Below are 19412 nucleotides of genomic sequence, written 5' to 3'. Positions count from 1 at the left end.
ATTACAACAATTTTAAACTAATTACACCTACTCTAAGCCCCCTAATAAAATAACAAAGACCCCAAAATAAAAAAATTCCCTACCCTATTCTAAATTAATAAATGTAAAAGCTCTTTTACCTTACCAGCCCTGAACAGGGCCCTTTGCGGGGCATGCCCCAAGAAAATCAGCTCTTTTGCCTGTAAAAAAAAACATACAATACCCCCCCAACATTACAACCCACCACCCACATACCCCTAATCTAACCCAAACCCCCCTTAAATAAACCTAACACTAAGCCCCTGAAGATCTTCCTACCTTGTCTTCACCTCACCAGGTATCACCGATCCATCCTGGCATCCGGTGCTGAAGAGGTCCAGAAGAGGCTCCAAAGTCTTCCTCCTATCCGGCAAGAAGAGGACATCCGGACCGGCAAACATCTTCTCCAAGCGGCATCTTCGATCTTCTTCCATCCGGTGCGGAGCGGGTCCATCTTGAATCAGCCGACGCGGATCCATCCTCTTCTTTCTGTGTCTCCCGACGAATGACGGTTCCTTTAAGGGACGTCATCCAAGATGGCGTCCCTCGAATTCCGATTGGCTGATAGGATTCTATCAGCCAATCGGAATTAAGGTAGGAATATTCTGATTCTGATTCTGATCAGAATCAAGTTCAATCCGATTGGCTGATCCAATCAGCCAATCAGATTGAGCTGGCATTCTATTGGCTGATCGGAACAGCCAATAGAATGCAAGCTCAATCTGATTGGCTGATTGGATCAGCCAATCGGATTGAACTTGATTCTGATTGGCTGATTCCATCAGCCAATCAGAATATTCCTACCTTAATTCCGATTGGCTGATAGAATCCTATCAGCCAATCGGAATTCGAGGGACGCCATCTTGGATGACGTCCCTTAAAGGAACCGTCATTCGTCGGGAGACACAGAAAGAAGAGGATGGATCCGCGTCGGCTGATTCAAGATGGACCCGCTCCGCACCGGATGGAAGAAGATCGAAGATGCCGCTTGGAGAAGATGTTTGCCGGTCCGGATGTCCTCTTCTTGCCGGATAGGAGGAAGACTTTGGAGCCTCTTCTGGACTTCTTCAGCACCGGATGCCAGGACGGATCGGTGATACCTGGTGAGGTGAAGACAAGGTAGGAAGATCTTCAGGGGCTTAGTGTTAGGTTTATTTAAGGGGGGTTTGGGTTAGATTAGGGGTATGTGGGTGGTGGGTTGTAATGTTGGGGGGGGTATTGTATGTTTTTTTTTACAGGCAAAAGAGCTGATTTTCTTGGGGCATGCCCCGCAAAGGGCCCTGTTCAGGGCTGGTAAGGTAAAAGAGCTTTTACATTTATTAATTTAGAATAGGGTAGGGAATTTTTTATTTTGGGGGTCTTTGTTATTTTATTAGGGGGCTTAGAGTAGGTGTAATTAGTTTAAAATTGTTGTATTATTTTTCTTATGTTTGTAAATATTTTTTTATTTTTTGTAACTTAGTTCTTTTTTATTTTTTGTACTTTAGTTAGTTTATGTAATTGTAGTTATTTGTAGCAATTGTATTTAATTTATTTATTGATAGTGTAGTGTTAGGTTAATTGTAGGTAATTGTAGGTATTTTATTTAATTAATTTATTGATAGGGTAGTGTTAGGTTTAATTATAACTTAGGTTAGGATTTATTTTACAGGTAATTTTGTTATTATTTTAACTAGGTAACTATTAAATAGTTCTTAACTATTTAATAGCTATTGTACCTGGTTAAAATAATTACCAAGTTGCCTGTAAAATAAATATTAATCCTAAAATAGCTACAATATAATTATAATTTATATTGTAGCTATATTAGGGTTTATTTTACAGGTAAGTATTTAACTTTAAATAGGAATAATTTATTTAATAAGAGTTAATTAATTTCGTTAGATGTAAATTATATTTAACTTAGGGGGGTGTTAGTGTTAGGGTTAGACTTAGCTTTAGGGGTTAATCCATTTATTATAGTAGCGATGAGCTCCGGTCGTCAGATTAGGGGTTAATAATTGAAGTTAGGTGTCGGCGATGTTAGGGAGGGCAGATTAGGGGTTAATACTATTTATTATAGGGTTAGTGAGGTGGATTAGGGGTTAATAACTTTATTATAGTAGCGCTCAGGTCCGCTCGGCAGATTAGGGGTTAATAAGTGTAGGCAGGTGTCGGCGACGTTGAGGGGGGCAGATTAGGGGTTAATAAATATAATATAGGGGTCGGCGGTGTTAGGGGCAGCAGATTAGGGGTACATAGGGATAACGTAGGTTGCGGCGGTGTACGGAGCGGAAGATTAGGGGTTAAAAATAATATGCAGGGGTCAGCGATAGCGGGGGCAGCAGATTAGGGGTTAATAAGTGTAAGGTTAGGGGTGTTTAGACTCGGGGTACATGTTAGAGTGTTAGGTGCAGACGTAGGAAGTGTTTCCCCATAGGAAACAATGGGGCTGCGTTAGGAGCTGAACGCTGCTTTTTTGCAGGTGTTAGGTTTTTTTACAGCTCAAACAGCCCCATTGTTTCCTATGGGAGAATCGTGCACGAGCACGTTTTTGAGGCTGGCCGCGTCCGTAAGCAACTCTGGTATCGAGAGTTGCATTTGCGGTAAAAATGCTCTACGCTCCTTTTTTGGAGCCTAACGCAGCATTTTTTTGAACTCTCGATACCAGAGTTAATTTTATGCTGCGGCCAGAAAAAAGCCCGCGGAGCGTTAACAGCCCATCTACCGCCAAACTCCAAATCTAGGCCTAAGTGAATTAAATGAGGAAATAACCAAAATAGGTAGTGAACTCAAACAATATGAGTCCAAGGAAGACTTTCAGAAATCCTATACTAAAACAAAGGAAGAGGTAGAGAGGTTTGCGAAATACATTGCTAATAAAAAAGAAAAAAAGATTGACCGAGATTTGACTGATTATGCAAATAAATCTGTTTATTCTTGGAATACCAATTCTAGTAACATAGATTCAGACTATTCTGATAGAGACTGTGAAACCACAGATGGAGATATTTCTGAAGACGAAGTGAGACCTAAATCCATTCTACGTAGAAGAATTACCCCACACAATAGTACTGGGGATATCCCTTTAGGCGTAGAATTAGGAGAGGGAGAGGCAAACAGACCCAAAACCAGAAAACAAGTGAAATTCAATCAGAAATCATTCCCCAAAAAGAAACAAGTCAAAAAGAACTAAATATAATTAATTTATCTGACAAAATTTTAACTAAGACTCAGATCTCAGTTTTAAAAAAAGGCCTGTCGTTTGTTCCCACCGCCCAATTAGACAAGTTTGAGACAATCAAAGATGTACATTTATTTACAAGGAAAATACTACTTAAGAAATATTTTTCCACCAGTTCAGACACAGAGGGGCTAGATAGTAATGATGCAATAGCAATTAAAGATCTCATCTCCCTTCTTGAAGAATCTGAAAGGGATCCCAAAGAGACAGTACCTAGTGACACAAAGTGGCGTGACATACTTAAAACTAAATCTAAATTTATACCCCCCCGCTAGTACCTCACACAATACTATAACGTTTTTGGATTTAGTGTGTAAGGACATATTAGCAATGTCACCAGAAAAAGACACCCTGGAAGACAATTTCTCTGAAGATGAGAGATTGGCGTTAAAGTCTATGAAACAATGGACGGATGTCCAAATAAAACAGAGTGACAAGGGAGGGAATATTGTACTATGGCCCACTGAAATGTACACTACAGAGGTTAAAAAACAATTAAATAACCCTAAAAATTACAAAATCCTCTTTGGTAACCCAACGGATAACTTTCTTAAACAATATAATAAATTGATCTGTGCAGCAGCAGCTGATGGCATTATTGACAAAAAAGAGTTAAAATTTCTTGAAGTCAAACACCCCACAATAGCAACACTTTATTTATTACCTAAGATCCACAAAAATCTGGAATGCCCACCAGGAAGACCCATCGTCTCTGGCATTGGGTCAATGACTGAAAAAGCCAGCAGATATGTGGATGCCAGACTTAGGTACATAGTGGATGCTTTGCCCTCCCATACCAGAGACACTATGCACATACTGAACAAAATTGACCAACTTACTATAAGACCGGAATCTATATTAGTCACTTGTGACGTGGAGTCTTTATATACAAGTATTGACAAGAAGTGGGGATGCAGAGCCGTGTCCTATTTTTTGTCTAAAAATAAAGACCTCACGGATGAAACTAAGCAATTCATCATTGACTTATTAGAATTTGTGTTAGAACACAATTACTTTGTCTTTGATGGAAAGTTTTATCTTCAACAGTGTGGAACCGCAATGGGGACATCCTGTGCCCCTACTTACGCCAATATATACCTGGGCTGGTGGGAGGAAACTGTAGTTTTCCATAACAATCTTCTACAGTTTACTAAGTACATCACCCACTGGTCCAGGTATATAGATGATATTTTGTTTGTATGGGAGGGCTCTATAGAACTACTCCATGAATTCATTGCGATCCTCAATGATAATCCCTTTGGATTATTTCTGACTATGTCATTTGATGATAAAAAGGTAGAATTCCTAGATTTATCTATTTCCAAATGTAACAACAATCTAGAGACCGAAACCTTTAGAAAATCTACAGCCACAAATAATATCCTCAATGCCAACAGCTCCCATCATCCTAACACTATTAGGAGTTTACCTATTGGGGAGTACTTGAGGATACGTAGAAATTGCTCATCAATTGAATCTTTCCAAAAGGCTGCTAATGAATTAAGGAATAGACTATTGTTGAGGGGTTATTCCAGAAAGTCTCTTAAAAGAGCCTATCAGAAAGCATTACATAAAAATAGAGAGGAACTTTTAAGACCCAAAAAGACAGAGGCAAATTTAAATCCCATAAGATTCATCTCTACATATTGCAATCAAAGCCAACAAATATCCAATATACTATCCAAACACTGGCATATCTTACAGCTAGATGAACAGTTAAAATCTATTATTCCCCAGAATCCTATGTGTACCTATAGACGAGCTAACAATTTAAGTGATCAATTAACCTGTAGTCATTTTGATAGAAATGCCAAAAAAGCACCAATATATAAAGGATCCATAGCATGTGGAAACTGTAAAAACTGCACATACATGGTTAAAAAGAAATACATGATGGATAGATTTAACAGAAAGTGGACAATCCAGAGTCACATCACTTGCAAAACTTTAAATGTTATCTATTGTCTGTCATGTAGCTGCAATTGTTTTTATATAGGCATGACTACTCGACAAATGGGGGTTAGAATCACTGAGCATCTTAGCAACATAAGGAATGCAGCAAAGGATGTAGAAAAAGGCAAACAAATCACTAGCGTTGCCAGACACTTTCTACACCACCATAAAGGAAAAACAAATACTTTTAAATTCTGGGGATTGGAAAGTATACGCCCCGGTATACGAGGCAGTGATATGGAACAAATCTTATTAAAAAAAGAAGCGAGATGGATTTTTAATCTTAACTCTGTCATGCCTAATGGCATGAATGAGAATAACAACTTTTGGGCATTCCTCTAATGTAACATTGAACAGAATCATTTTCAATCCTTGTAATAATAATACATAAATTGACGTTCTTTAGTAGCTGCATTCTCATGTGCACCCAGAGATTATTCCTTAGATAATATAGTGACACGCACAGCGGATTATGTTTGTTATGAAGCACATTACAATTCAAATGGTAGTTACTATAATGATGTGGAAATGCAAATCGTATCCCAAAAATCACTGAATCATATTCTCATGAGTATAGTGTCGTTTTTCAATATGTGTTACGATATCACATCCATGTAGTGATGACCTAGAATTTTCATCATATATGGGCATTCGCTATATTTTTGAGATTTAGGATATAATGGGCAACGATCTAAATAAATAAGAGATTCAAACTCCACACATTTTTATTATCGTGTTGTATTTGTAAGGAAATGAATGCTACATGAAATCCATCGTTAGCGCCACTCACATTTATTTAACAAAGAGCCATAATTATGATCCATGACACAGAACCGTGTGGCATGCTATGTGTATATATTATGTGCACATCGTAAATGCTCACACCCTGGTCTTTACACATAACGGCACTAGGAATCTAAATCTCTATGTGCACATTGTATTGCACTACTTACAGTGACCTTATTTATAGCTATCGTTACATCAATCCCACATACGGACCATAGGAAATAGAAGGTCATTAAGGATTGGCTGAAAAGGTTTCATGAGTGACCAATCAAATAAAGACTCTCAATCCATGACACGCGCATAGTATACAGCGCTGGATTGGCTTAGAGGTGGGCGTGCGCTTCTTGCACGCTGCGATTGGACAATTGAAACAGGAGATACAAATATAAGGCACCAATAATGAGACACTCGTCTTGTCAATCCGAAGTGAGCACATTGAGAAAGGCCGCTACTCGGCCGAAACGCGTTTGTGCAGAGCACATTTGTATGCTTAGTTAAGCATAGTGTTTTTATATTTACTATTCTTTGACACTCACGATACCTATTACGGCTGCAAGGGACATGTCACTCAGTACATAAACCATCCCTGTCACCTGAAGCCAGCGTATCCTGTTACTGGCCAGGAATACAGGGGGGTGGTTGAGTCTGTGTGGCATAGTCTGGGTATATTGCAGCATCTGCGTTATTAGTGTGAGTGTCAAGTGCGAGTGTGGAGCTATTTAGGTTAATGTGAGAGTGTTTTATCTTATAACACTCTTTTTTAGTGGTTTAATAAATTTCAATAAGTTTTAACTTAATTTACATACATACAATAGTTGAATGGTTCAACTTAGTTACCGCAAACTATAGGAATGAGTGCTTATTAACCCCTTCTTGTCCTGTTCTCGCCCCCTCCCCCATTTTGATTATATATTAATAAGGGTTAGCACCAGGGAATATCATATCCCTTTTTCCTATCATATTATTTTTCACAGTGCCAGACTTCTTTTTTCTTTTGATCCCTGTTGATATGAATTTTTTTATTGCTGATGCGATACAGAAGGCTATGGCTGCTATACCGCCTTCAAATAAACGTAAAAGGTCTTTTAAAACTTCTCATAATACTGATGAAATTTGTAATGACCGGCAACATACTGATATATCCTCCTCTAATGAGGATCTCTCTGACTCAGAAGATCGTACTTCAGACATTGACACTGATAAATCATCTTATCTTTTTAAGATTGAGTATATTTGTTCTTTGTTAAAAGAAGTGTTAATAACTTTGGATATTGAGGAGTCTGGTCCTTTTGATAATATATCCAGTAAACGTTTAAATTATGTTCATAAACCTCCTGTGACTACTCCTTAGTTTTTTCCTGTTCCTGATGCTATTTCTGATTTGATTGCTAAGGAATGGTCTAAGCCTGATACTTCTTTTGTTCCTTCATCAAGGTTTAAAATGTTGTATCCTTTGCCAGTGGCTAAATTAGAGTTTTGGGAAAAAGTCCCTAAGGTTGATGGGGCTAATTCTACTCTTGCTAAACGTACTACTATTCCTATGGTAAATAGTACTTCTTTTAAGGATCCTTTAGATAGAAAGATTGAATCTTATCTAAGGAAAGCTTATTTGCATTCTGGCTATATGCTCAGACCTGCCATTTCTATGGCTGATGTTGCGGCTGCATCAACTTTTTTGTTGGATAGCTTAGCACAACGGGAAAAAGACTCTGATTTGCATAGCATTTTTTGTTTGCTTCAACATGCTAATCATTTTATCTGTGATGCTATTTTTGATATCATCAAGATTAATGTTAAATCTATGTCTTTGGCTATTTTAGCTAGAAGAGCTTTATGGCTCAAATCATGGAATGCTGACATGGTATCTAAATCTAGGTTACTATCTCTATCATTCCAGGGTAATAATTTGTTGGTTCCCAGTTGGATTCTATTATTTCCCCTATTACTGGGGGGAAGGGAGTTTTTTTTCCTCAAGATAAAAAGTCTAAAGGCAAATCTAAAGCTTCTAATCGGTTTCATTCCTTTTGTCAGAATAGAGAACAGAAAACCACTCCTTCCCCTAAAGACTCTGGCTCCAATTGGAAGCCATCCTTGAGTTGAAATACATCCAAGCCTTACAAGAAACCAAAGCCAGTCCCAAGACTGCATGAAGGTGCGGCCCTCGATCCAGTTTTACTGGTGGGGGACAGATTGAAATTATTTCAAGATGCTTGGGCAGGTTCCATTCAGAATCATTAGATTCAGAATAATGTCTTTCAGGGGCATCGAATAAGTTTCGGAATAAGACCTCCTGTGAGAAGATTTTTTCTCTATCACATTCCAACAAATTCCTGTAAAAAGCTCAGGCTTTTCTGAAGTGTGTTTGAGATCTAGAGCTTTCAGGAGTAATTGTACCAGTTCCAATTCTGGAACAGGGTCTGGGTTTTTATTCAAAACTATTCATTGTCCGGAAGAAGGAACATTCTTTCAGACCAGTTCTGGATCTGAAGTTTTTGAATCATTTTGTAAGGGTCCCAACTTTCAAGAAGGTGACTATAAGGACTATTCTGAATTTTGTTCAGCAAGGTCATTACATGTCCTCAATAGACTTACAGGATGCATATCTTCACATTCCAATTCATCCAGACCACTACCGGTTTCTGAGATTCTCTTTTCAAGACAAGCGCTACCAATTTGTTGCTCTTCCATTTGGCCTAGCAACAGCTCCAAGAATCTTTTTGAAGGTTCTCGGTGCCCTTCTATCTGTAATCAGAGAGCAGGGTATTGCGGTTTTTCCTTATTTGGACGATATCTTGGTACTGGCTCAATCTTTTAATTTAGCAGATTCTCACATGGATCAATTTGTGTTGTTTCTTCAAAGACATGGTTGGAGGATCAATTTACCAAAGAGTTCCTTGATTCCTCAGATAAGGGTCACCTTTTTAGGTTTCGAGATAGATTCAGTATCCATGACTGTCTTTAACAGACAAGAGACGAATGAAATTGGTTTCTGCCTGTCAAAACCTTCAGTTTCGATCATTCCCTTCAGTAGCTATGTGCATGGAAGTTTTAGGTCTCATGACTGCAGCATCGGATGCGATCCCCTTTGCTCATTTTCATATGAGACCTCAGCAGCTTTGCATGCTGAATACTTAAATCCCAACATTGAACTCTCTCTGTCCTGGTGGTTAGACCATCATCGAATTATTCAAGGGGCCTCTTTTGTTCATCCTGCCTGGACTGGGATTTCAACAGATGCAAGTCTCACAGGTTAGGGAGCTGTCTGGGGGTCTCTGACAGCACAAGGAGTTTGGAATCCTCAAGAGGCGAGGTTACCAATCAATATTTTAGAACTCCGTGCTATTTTCAGGGCTCTTCAGGCTTGGCCTCTATTAAAGAGAGAATCATTCATTCGTTTTCAGACAGACAATATCACAACCGTGGCATATGTCAATCATCAAGGGGGGACTCACAGTCCTTTAGCGATGAAACAAGTTTCTCGGATACTTTCTTGGGTGGAATCCAACTCCTGTCTAATTTCTGTGATACATATCCCAGGTGTAGACAATTAGGAAGCGGATTATCTCAGTCGTCAGTCTTTACATCCAGGGGAGTGGTCTCTCCATACAGATGTATTTTGTCAGATTGTACAGATGTGGGGTCTCCCCGAAATAGAGCTGATGGCTTCCCATCTAAACAAGAAGCTTCCCAGGTACCTTTCCAGGTCCAGGGATCCTCAGGCAGAGATGGTGAATGCGTTAGCAGTTTCTTGGTTTTACCAACCTGCTTACATTTTTCCGCCTCTAGTTCTTCTTCCAAGGGTGATCTCCAAGATCATATTGGAACAATCGCATGTGTTTCTGATAGCACCAGCATGGCCTCATAGGTTTTGGTATGCGGATCTTGTCCGGATGTCCAGTTGCCAACCTTGGTCACTTCCTTTAAGGCCAGACCTTCTGTCTCAAGGGCCGTTTTTCCATCAGGATCTCAAATGGCTAAATTTGAAGGTATGGAAATTGAACACTTAGTACTTAGTCGTAGAGGTTTCTCTGACTCAGTGATTAATACTATGCTACAGGCTCATAAGTCTGTTTCAAGGAAGATTTATTATCAAGTTTGGAAAACCTAGATTTCATGGTGTTTTTCTCATAAATTCTCTTGGCATTCTTTTAAGATTCCTAGAATTTTTCAGTTTCTTCAGGATGGTTTGAATAAAGGTTTGTCTGCAAGTACCTTGAAGGGACAAATCTCTGCTCTTTCTGTTTTATTTCATAGAAAGATTGCTAAACAGGAATTAAGCATATTAGATATATAATTTGCAACATATATGGACCCAATCAAATTGACCATACATTCTGGTCAGCTCTGACCGTAAAGCTCCATAAATTTATTGGATTAAATCTAATTATTGCAGGAGATCTTAACTTGCTAGCTGACCCCCTTTTAGATAGTTCTAATAAAAGAGCTTTAATCAACAGAGGCAGGAAGGTACGCATCTTTCAGAAATTATGTTCGCATCTGGGCCTGGTCGATTTATGGCGGGTACAGAACCCGGACGATAGTACCTATACGTGTGTATCTCATGTCCAGCGTTCATTCTCCCGGCTTGACTATTTTCTGATATCAGAAACAATGCTTGACCGAAATTGGATCTCTGGAATCGAAGATATAGTTATCTCTGATCATGCTGTTATTATACTAAAGCTTGACACTAGCCAGATGCGGTCGGGAACAAATTATATTTCCTTCCCCAGATATCTATGTAATAACATAAAATTTCAGCAACACGTACGATCGAAGTGGGCAGATTACCAAAATAATAATGGCAATTATATGGATAAAATTGAGACATTCTGGGAAGCTTCCAAGGCCGTCTTACGCGGAGAGATTAAATCTTATACACGCTTCTGGTCAAAACATTGTAGCTCAGTGACTAGACAATTAGCTAATCGCGTTAAGAACGCTTATAGAGCCTATGTCAGTAAACATACCAGAGAAACTTGGGAGGCCTACACTACAGCTAAGACTCTTCGAGACACACACATGAAACAGATTAGTGCCCAGGAAGAAATTAGATTGAAAGCTAGATACGGGGGTTACACGGGCAGATCGGCGAAATTCTTAGCGAGATTAGCGAATTTTTCGCCTAGACAGGCTATCACCGCTATCAAACATGGAGATAAGAGATATACGAACCACCCAGATATTGAAAGAGTGTTCTCTGAATTCTTCCAGACTTTGTATGAACAAGATCCCCTTGATGTAGATAAGAAAGAGGCATTCTGGAGCAAGATCAAAGTACCACGTCTGGCTTTAGAGGCCAGAGACATTATTAACACTCCCATTACGGAGGAGGAAATATCATGGGCAATTAAGAAGGCGAAATCTAACAAGGCTGCCGGCCCGGATGCTCTTCCTATTGAGTACTACAGAATTTTACAACCACAGGTATTACCTATATTGACTAAGTTATTAAATTTTTATTTTTCAGAGAACACTCGATGTTCTTCTCTCTTTGCTTCTGCAAATATTTCGCTGATTCTAAAAAAGGGTAAGGACCCTGAGCAACCCAGCTCCTTTAGACCTATCTCGGTCCTGAACACTGATTATAAACTGTTAGCAGCTATCATAGCCTCACGACTGAAACCCTTTATGGGCGAGCTAATTCATGAGAATCAAACCGGCTTTATGCCTGGACGCAATCTTGTAAAGAATACGAGGAAACTTCTGATTTTGCTCGAATCTTTCTCTAACAAATACAAAATTGCCGAATCTGGCGACAATATAGACAGGGCCATTCTTACGGTTGATGCCGAGAAGGCCTTTGATAGGGTCAGTTGGGATCATCTATTCTTTGCGTTGGAACGTTTTGGGTTTTCAGGATTTTTTACCAACTACATACGCCTGATTTATAGTACCCCCTCCTCTGCGGTGATTATTAATAATACTTCTACACAACGATTTGGTCTATTCAGAGGGACTAGACAGGGTTGTCCGCTTTCACCTTTCCTGTTTAATCTTAGTATAGAACCCTTAGCTATCCGATTACGACAAGAACTAGAAGGGATTACATGGGCGGGGGAGAAACTGGTGCTTCTCCAATACGCAGACGATCTCCTTATATTTATATCTAATCTTAAAGTATCGTTGCCTATCCTACAGAGGATAACCCAAGAGTTTGGGGAAATATCCGGATTTAAGATCAATACTTCAAAATCGGAATTAATGTGGATACATAAACACTTAGTATCACGGGTGAAGCATCCCTTTCAAGAAGTTTCCCAGATCACTTATCTGGGTTTACGTTTATCTAGAAACGCGGAAGATTGGTATAGCCTAAATCATAGGTCTGTGCTGGACTCCTGCAAGAAAAAGCTCGAGGACTGGACTAGGTTACCAATTTCGCTGACCGCTCGTGTGACCCTGATTAAGTCAGTGATTTTTCCAAAACTCCTCTATATATTGCAAAATATTCCGTGGTTTTTACACAAAAGAGATATTACTATATATAATAAAGCTTGCTCCAAATTCCTTTGGAATGGCAAGAGACCACGGATCTCCGTTCTTAAACTTATGAATTCTAAGTTAGCAGCTGGCTTGGCACTTCCTAACATTCAGACATATAACCTGGTTATTATAGCCAGATTTGCTTTAGATTGGCTAACGGAGAAGGATCAGATTACATCTTTCACTTGGGAATCTAACGCTGTAGCCCCCTTTAAGTTAAAGGCTCTATTGCATTGTCCCCTTACGTCCCTGCCTTCTAATATATTCTACCTAGGCACCTTTAAGAACGTCATTGTAGCCTGGCAAAGACTGTGTACAGAGGTGGGAATCCCGCCTCATGTCTCACAATATTTACCTATAGTGGGCAATCCAGAGTTTAGCCCTGGTATTTATAATCAGATATTTAGAGATTGGGAGTCAAAGGGCCTTCAGACCCTGGGTCAAATTCGAGATACAGAAGGGCAGCCAGTCACATTCCATGAAATTGCGACACGATTTGCTTTAGGGGCGCGAGAATTCTATGCCTATCTTCAAGTAAGGCATCTTCTCTGGGAGCTGAACAGGAAACATGGGAATGAATGGACTCTGGGTGAATTACAGCCCAGGATTATCATCTATGCGGCAGGAATATACGCTATCTCCCCCTTATATTTAGTGCTAAATCAGAAAGCTTCAAATCTGCAAATTAATGAAATGATTGCTAGGTGGTCTACTTTATTTCCAGAAATTGATGAGGAGACTATTGTTGGGAGTTTCAAAATAATCCAGCAGAGCTGGGTCCCGACAACGTGGAGGGAATCACAGATGAAAATTGGGCTGCAGAGATACCTTACACCTGCGGTCCTCTCTAAGTGGTATAAAAGTAAGGTGCCATGCCCCAGATGCTCATCTATAGGGTCGGACCTATTCCATTGTTTATGGAGCTGCCCCAAAATAGGTCAATACTGGGGAAAGATTGCATTCTGGATGATGGTGGTTTTAAAGCTGAATCATAACTTTTCCCCAGTAGAAATCTTCTTTCTGGTGAAGTACCAGGGCATTACTAAGAACTATAGTCTTATAAGTACTATTATACTAACAGCACGTAGTCTCATTTTTAAGGCATGGAAAGCATCCTCGGCACCTACTATGGCCCAATTTAAAATGGCCCTCTGCAATCAACTTATAACAGAACAGTATAATATACCATTCCCGCAAGATAAATACCTAGAAGTATTTTTTAAAAAATGGGAACCCTTTGTAAAATCTCTGCCTCCTTTACAACAAAATAAAATAATCAAACCTTTCAGAAATTCAGAGTTTGTTCAGCTTAACATCCTAGGGGCCGCTTTCCGGAAGAATGGGCAACGGATGCCGAGTGAGATGATTTGGGGGGGGGGGGGGGGGGAGAGAGGGGAGGGAGGATCCTTATTTCTGTTATGAAGCAATGATATAATATAAAAAAAAAAAAAAAATTTTTTTTTTCTTTTTCTTTTTCTTTTCTTGTTCTGTATGGTTGTGTTTTGTTTTATTTTGTTATTATGGTTTGTTCTGTTCTTTCTAATGGGGGAGGGATAAAAGGGGGAAACTCCAGAGACAAAGAAAGACTAGATATTGTATAAAGGTTTATCTGGTTACACTATGCATTTCTCTATGTTCACTTTTATAATTATTAGTGCACTATATAAATTGAATGATGTATAGATACCTTCTCTTTTTAAAAAAAAAAAAAAAAAAAAAAACTAATCCATATGTTTTTTTTATGCACTATGTATACTCACTGTGACACATGTTTTTATACTTGATAACCGAAATTGTAATAATCTTCTCTGTCTCTGTCATAAATAAATATTTAAAAAAAAAAAAAAAGAAAGATTGCTAAACTTCCTGATATTCACTGTTTTGTTCAGGCTTTGGTTCGTATCAAGCCTGATGTTAAATCAATCTCTCCTCCTTTGATTCAAAATTTGGTTTTGAAGGCTTTGCAGGCTCTTCTGTTTGAGCCTATGCATTCTTTGGATATTTAACTACTTTCTTGGAAAGTGTTGTTTCTTTTGGCTATCTCTTCAGCTAGAAGAGTTGCTAAATTGTCTGCTCTCTCTCTTGTGAGTCTCCTTTTCTGATTTTTCATCAGGATAAGGCTGTTTTGCGGACTTCGTTTAAACTTCCTCCTAAGGTTGTAAATTCTAACAACATTAGTAGGGAAATTGTTGTTCCTTTCTTGTGTCCTAATCCTAAGAATTCTCTTGAAAGATCTTTACATTCTTTGGATGTTGTAAGAGCTTTGAAATATTATGTTGAAGCTACTAAAGATTTCAGGAAGACTTCTAGTCTATTTGGTGTTTTTTCTGGTCCTAGGAAAGGTCAGAAAGCATATTTGGAGGCGGGACAGTCTCCGCCTCAGAGAATTACAGCTCATTCTACTAGATCAGTTCCCTCTTCTTGGGCTTTTAAGAATGAATCTTCGGTTGATCAGATTTGCAAAGTAGCAACTTGGTCTTCTTTGCATTCATTTACTAAATGTTACCATTTTGATTTATTTGCTTCTTCTGAACAGTTATCTCAGTTTGATTCTTCTGCTTATGATTTAAGTTTTCTTCTTGAAACTTATGTAAGAAAGGAATTTTTTTTTGGATTTAATTTTTTTCAGTGGAAATAGCTGTTTTTATTTTATCCCTCCCTTTCTAATGACTCTTCTGTGGAATACCACATCTTGGGTATTTCTATCCCATACGTCACTAGCTCATGGACTCTTGTCAATTACATGAAAGAAAACATAATTTATGTAAGAACTTACCTGATAAATTCATTTCTTTCATATTGGCAAGAGTCCATGAGGCCCACCCTTTTTATGGTGGTTATGGTTTTTGTATAAAAAGCACAATTATATCTCCAGTTCCTCTTTTTGTATGCTTTTGTACCCCTTATTTTTTCACCCCACTTCTTGGCTATTCGTTAAACTGAATTGTGGGTGTGGTGAGGGGTGTATTTATAGGCATTTATTTATCAGGTAAGTTCTTACATAATATAAATATATAAATATTCTTCATGTATAGTGCTTATAATTTACTAGGTATAATAACCTGTTTTGGTGCAAACCCTTAAAAAGTATATTTTATTATTACTATAAGAAAGAAAAAAGACCTAAAACTGTTAGAAGGTCCTTGAAATGACAGGGAATACAGCACTCTTTATGTTTAAAGCACTTTTTAATTATAACCTTAATACAGTTCTATACTCCAGAACTGAAACAAATTAGGCATTAACAGGCATAGTAAAAAGATATACATTATATACAAAATATCACATACTCACTCGCTGCAGTCATTCAACATACATGCATACACTCTCTATATACTAAGCACTGAAAATTACACCCCTAGTCTAGATAAATAGAAAATCATCCTATATGGCCATAGTAGAGACTTGGAGTAAACAGCGCTGTTACTTTAAGCAACATCCAAAACTGGTGTGCAAAAAAAGTTGTGGTACCATGTAGAAACATAAAAAAATGTGTAGATATATATAGGAGCCAGTTAGTACTTACCTGAAGCCTTCAATCCCTCTTTTGCTAGACCTCGGTTTACCACAAGCTCCTCCAAATTTTATGCTTTGCAATGTACATCCGTCTCCCAGCAGCTCACAAAGTGGTCGCACTATGCTTAATATCACAACCTGCCCTCTTCTCCAATGACACTGAGCGCAATCCTTTCCCTTTGGAACTCTGTAAATAGATTGTTTGAAAAAAACGCATCCAGGTGAGTTGCTCAAACCAGCAAACAGCCAACGTACGTTTCACCTAGAATCCTTTGCAACAAGGGCTTCATCAGGACTCTGATGAAGCCCTCGTTGCAAAGGATTCTGGGTGAAACCTGGATACGTTTTTTCCAAACAACATATTTACAGAGTTCCAGAGGGAAAGGATTGCGCTCAGTGTCATGGGAGAAGCGGGCAGGTTGTGATATTAATCATAGTGCGACCACTTTGTGAGCTGCTGGGAGACGGATGTACATTGCAAAGCATAAAGTTTGGAGGAGCTTGTGGTAAACCGAGGTAAACCGAGGTCTAGCAAAAGAGGGATTGAAGGCTTCAGGTTATACTTTACCATTTATTTTTGAACTATAGCGGTGGACATATGAAGCCGAGTTGCGGAAGGTAACGTTCCCCTTTTGTTTACAACATATACCGCATGACTCACACAAGCTCCTACAAGGAATCTGAGACCCATGTACAGCTGATTTGCTTATTAACCCGCTTGCTTGCTACTGCACTAACGCCCTTTGACACAGTATGTGAACTATCTGGAGAATTGGTTTAACAGATTCTTGTATATAAGTACTAACTGGCTCCTATATATATCTACACATTTTTTGATGTTTCTACATGGTACCACAACTTTTTTTGCACACCAGTTTTGGATGTTGCTTAAAGTAACAGCGCTGTTTACTCCAAGTCTCTACAATGGCCATATAGCATGATTTTCTATTTATCTAGACTAGGGGTGTAATTGTCAGTGCTTAGTATATAGAGAGTTTATGCATATATGTTGAATGACTGCAGCGAGTGAGTATGTGATATTTTGTATATAATGTATATCTTTTTACTATGCCTGTTAATGCCTAATTTGTTTCAGTTCTGGAGTATAGAACTGTATTAAGGTTATAATTAAAAAGTGCTTTAAACATAAAGAGTGCTGTATTCCCTGTCATTTCAAGGACCTTCTAACCGTTTTAGGTCTTTTTTCTTTCTTATAGTAATAATAAAATTAGTTCTTACATAAATTATGTTATATGTATGTACAAATACACACTCTGGAGCCCATTCCACTCATATACTTTAAACTAAATTTTTTATAAAATTTTAATATTGAATTGCTTTACTGTGTATTTACTGTAAATATTTTACATTCCAATGGTCTTCACAAGAGAGAAAATGTTCTTTGCATTTTTAAATATATATTCTTATAAATATCTCTATATATCTATACCTGTATATGTATGTACACTTTGTAGATAATTGTGAACTATGTGCCCCCAAGACCTTAGTTACATGATCTCTTATTTTGGTTAAGCAATATGATTTCTCCTATATGTTGTATAGGAGTGGTGGTTTGATGATTCATACATGGGGCTATGATGGTTGGAAGTCTCTGGGTTTGTATATCTAGAGGTTTCTATGTTATTGATGTCATGGAGTATATAGGGTGGTTTGTTGTTGTTTTTCTTGTGGCTATGTGGTGTACTAATGTGGAGTTGATGGGAATACACCAACATTGTGCCAGGATGGTGATGTTATTTGGTCTATTAGTGATTATCTAGGTTCAGGTGACACACCGTTTGACTGATGTAGTTCTACAGGTTTAGAGTATAAGAGTATGCTTTTTATTTTTGTTTTATTTTTGAGTTGTATTTCACCCTTAACCATTGTACACCATACTCTGTGTGTGGGATGTATGAATCTATACCAGTGTGCACACTAGCTATGATTGTAGCTTCATTGGATACGTTTTTGTGCCATCTAGTGTATGATAACACATTGTCATACGTGTCTCCGGTACTATGAGGTGTCGATTTTTTTATTTTTTTTTTATTTTTTTAATATTTTTTACTTTTTACTAGTTCCACCTGCAGGCTATAATTGCTACACGCTTATATATGTTTTGGCTCAGTCCATGTGTAAATACAATATTAGGAGAGTAACAGGTTTAGTAGTGGTGTCTGTGTTTCCGTTTGCATATTCACTCCCCAGCTCCCACTCCTACAGGTTTGTTTTTCACATTATTAATGTACACACAATTCCCCATGATGGGGCAGCCGTGACAGCTATTCAGTGCTGTTGGTGGTTATTTATTGATTATTTACACATACTGTAGGTACAGTGTAGTATGAGTGGTGTGATGTTCACATCATGGACCGGGTTTATGTTGTGCCAATTGGACGCTCCTACATTGTCTCTTATATTGTTGACGAATAGATGTTGCCATGGCAACCCTCCGATACCATAAGGTGAGATTGGTAAGGTCGGGCAGGTTATCCATTAGGATGAGGCATCTAGATTAGTGTTAGTTGTATACTGCTCACATAGCACTCTTGTGATGGCATTGTGAAGGCTCGAATAACATACGATTGATGAGGGTTACAACATTTCTGTTGGAATGACAGGTTATGCCTACAGATGGGGCGTGCTCTTGTTGTGTTGAAGACAGTGTATCTCGACCAATCAGGGTCGGGGGTGTGTCACTTTGGATCTAAGGCACACAATATCGCTGATGTGGCTGTGCAATAATAATTGGCATTATATAGATACCCATACAGTGTAAGATACCAAGTTGTGGAGCCAGTTGATTGGATGGGCGTAGTGCTAGATCCGATGTGTTAGGTTACTGGGACGTGAGTCCGGATTGTTGACATACGGGTTGTTGCGTGAGAGGTGCTCTGTTACCCAATGATGAATCAGAGGCGTTTTGAAGTTTAGCCTATCAGGACTTTTGTTGTCACATATGTTTATTGATGACTGTAACGTATACAGTTTATGAATAAGATCTGGTTATATTTGGGGGCCATTAGATTCACTTTTATCTCAACACTCATATTATTATAAAAACACACTTACATTATTTAAATATTATACATATTTCACAGTGTTTTTTGATCAGTAATTCACTAATTATACAGGCTTAGGCTTGTTTGCACACGGCTCATTTTGATTGGTAGCCCACCTGGGGGAGTGGTTTTCAGGCTTATAAATGTTTTGTTTTTTCACTTGATATTTGTCAGAGGAAGGGACGCTGCCTGTCCCGAAACGTCACAATAAATATTTGTATTTAACACTGATGTCCACAGTCCAGTGAGTGCTTTTCTTATTTTGAAAATTTATATACCTGGCTACAGCACCCTGGCAAGTTGCAGTTTGCTGGTGAGAGTGCACATACCACACAACCTTGCTCTGTATATACTGTATATATATA

The sequence above is a fragment of the Bombina bombina genome, chromosome 4 (genome assembly GCF_027579735.1).
Source record: "Bombina bombina isolate aBomBom1 chromosome 4, aBomBom1.pri, whole genome shotgun sequence".
Lineage (NCBI taxonomy): Eukaryota > Metazoa > Chordata > Amphibia > Anura > Bombinatoridae > Bombina > Bombina bombina.
Note: the sequence above shows the minus strand (reverse complement) of the source record.